We start from the raw sequence: 2,770 nt of genomic DNA, 5'->3' as shown, positions 1-2,770 counted from the left end.
TATCTCTTGATCTTGATAATTCAGTGCCACATGATGATTTTGGTCTTTTCCTACTAAATGACAAAATGGTGTATGGTAAATATTTGTTAAGATCTTCTCTTTCCACAAACTCTATTAGGACAACTTTCTGCTGCATTTGATTATATTGCTGCTCATAAGCATTCCACAAATCCTGAGTTGTTAGACTCAGAGCAAGTAGCACACTTGTTTTTCATCCTAGAGAAACTGCCCACTTTCCTCATCTTCTTTTGCTGCAGTGAAGAAAGTGGTGAATTTGTACAAAAGAACACTGTCAGATTTTTGTCCCTCAATTTTTACACAGTCAATTTTTTATTCAAAAGTGATGCTCAGAATTTGTGCTCAAGGGATGTCAAATTGTCAGAATTATCCTCCTGAAAGCTTTTCTTGCACAGGAGTCTGCTTTCTCTAAGAAACTCTTTTCAGTGTCAACATAACACTTTTGATGTATGCAGTAGCTGTTTTGCTTTTCTCACTTTTGACCACGAATACCATGTTTGTTGCTTGTAGTTTTCACACAATTGTGTATAATATTTTGGAAAGATTATTCTGTGCATGTTTCTTTGCACTTTCCCTAGCTCAAATGAACTTATTAACCCATATTGATTTCTACATTTGTGTTTTCTCACACTTTTTCTTAATATATGAATTATTTATTTTGAGAAGATGGCATATTCTGTTAAATTAGGTGAGGGCAGTCGGGGGATTTGTTTCTGAAGTCTCAAAATAAGAGATTAGTGTATTATTCAAGTTGTTTTGCATTTTGTGCTATACACTCTATTAGAGATAAAAATATAAATAAGGTAGAGGACCTGCCTTTTGAAGTTCTTGTTCTGGTATAACTATGATAGATAGTAATAGGTGTTATAAGTGGCTATGAAGGATCTAACTCTGCTTGGGGCAGGGGAAATAGAGTGGGTCTTGTTAAAAGAGGAATATCTGAAATGTAGCAGAATATGCCACCACAAAATTTGCATCTCTGACATAACAATCATTTTGAGCTGATTACTTTGAGAAACAGCAGACATGGGAGATGCCACAAAGAGTAGAAGTTACTCTTTTCTTTTTGACAAGCCTTAGAAAATTTATTTTTTAAATTTATTTTATTGAAGTATAGTTGATTTACAATGTTGTGTTAGTTTCTGCTGTACAGCAAAGTGATTCAGATATGTATACATATTTTTTTCATATTCTTTTCCATTATAGTTTATCACAGGGTATTGAGTATATTTCCCTGTGCTATACAGTAGGACCTGTTGTTTATCCATTCTATATATAATAGTTTGCATCTGCTAGTCCCAAACTCCCAATTCATCCCTCCCCCACCCCACCTCCCCCTTGGCAACCACAAGTCTGTTCTCTATGTCTGTGAGTCTGTTTCTGTTTCATAGAAAACTATATTTGTTCACATATAAGTGATATCATATGATATTTGTCTTTGTCTGACTTCACTTAGTATGATAATCTCTAGTTGCATCCATGTTGCTGCAAATGACATTATTTCATTCATTTTTATGGCTGAGTAGTATTCCATTGTGTGTGTGTGTGTGTGTGTGTGTGTGTGTGTGTGTACCACATCTTTATCCATTCATCTGTCAACGGACATTTAGTCTGTTTCCATGTCTTGGCTATTGTAAATGTGCTGTTATGAACACTGGGGTACATGTATCTTTTCAAATTAGAGTTTTCATCTTTTCCAGATATACACCCATGAGTGGAATTGTTGGACCATATGGCAACTCTATTTTTAGTTTTTTGAGGAATCTCCATAGTGTTTTCCATGGTGGCTACACCAATTTACATTCCCACCAACAGTGTAAGAGTGTTCCCTTTTCTCTACACCCTCTCCAGCATTTATTATTTGTGGATTTTTAATGATGGCCATCCTGATCAGTGTGAAGTGATACCTCATTGTAGTTTTGATTTGCATTTCTCTAATAATTAGCAATGTTGAGCATCTTTTCATGTGTCTATTGGCCATCTGTATACAGAAGTTACTCTTTTGAAAGGGAAATTTACAGTTATAAAGGGAATATACATTTGTAAGTGTGTGTCTGTAATAGGAAGAGGATGACTCTACACTGGAGAGTTTTATCAGTGGAACAGGCTCTGATTTAAATCTGCATAACAAGCCTTACCCTTATTTACTAACCTCCCATAACTGTCCTCTTTCCCCACCTCCCACTTTTCTTTTGTCTTTAGCTGGAAACAGTATTTAAATTGGTGGCTTAGGCCACTTCCAGGAGTTACTCTTATAACCCTGGGTATCTCCCATGTATACATGGGTATTTCTGTTAATAAATTTCTGTTTGGTTTTCCCTTGCTAATCTATCTTTTATTACAGGAGTCTCAGCTAGGAATCAGAAGGGTAGAGGAAAAATTATTGTTTCTCCCCTACATGTCTCACAAAAAGATAAAGGAAGCAAGAGAAGTATAGCACAGAGAAACATGACCAGTTCAGATAATAAGTAGTTGAACGTAGTCCTACTAGGAAGTTAAAACTTTATACTGTAGGTCAGTAATTCTCATTGGTGCACAAATAAATAAGCTATAAAGAGTTTAGAAATGTCTGTGCCCTGGACACCACCCTTTCAAGATTCTAATTTATTGGTCTATGATGAGTAATGAAGGTAATTTGTAAAATCTCCCTGGTGTCGACTGAAATAAAACACACAACATGATGGTTGTGAATTCAGTTTTATTTGGGGACTTACTGAGGACTATACCCCAGGAGACAGCCTCTCAGGTACCT

This window comes from Phocoena sinus, chromosome X (genome assembly GCF_008692025.1).
Source record: "Phocoena sinus isolate mPhoSin1 chromosome X, mPhoSin1.pri, whole genome shotgun sequence".
NCBI lineage: Eukaryota > Metazoa > Chordata > Mammalia > Artiodactyla > Phocoenidae > Phocoena > Phocoena sinus.
The sequence above is the reverse complement of the archived record's forward strand: the minus strand, read 5'-3'. Positions refer to the sequence as shown.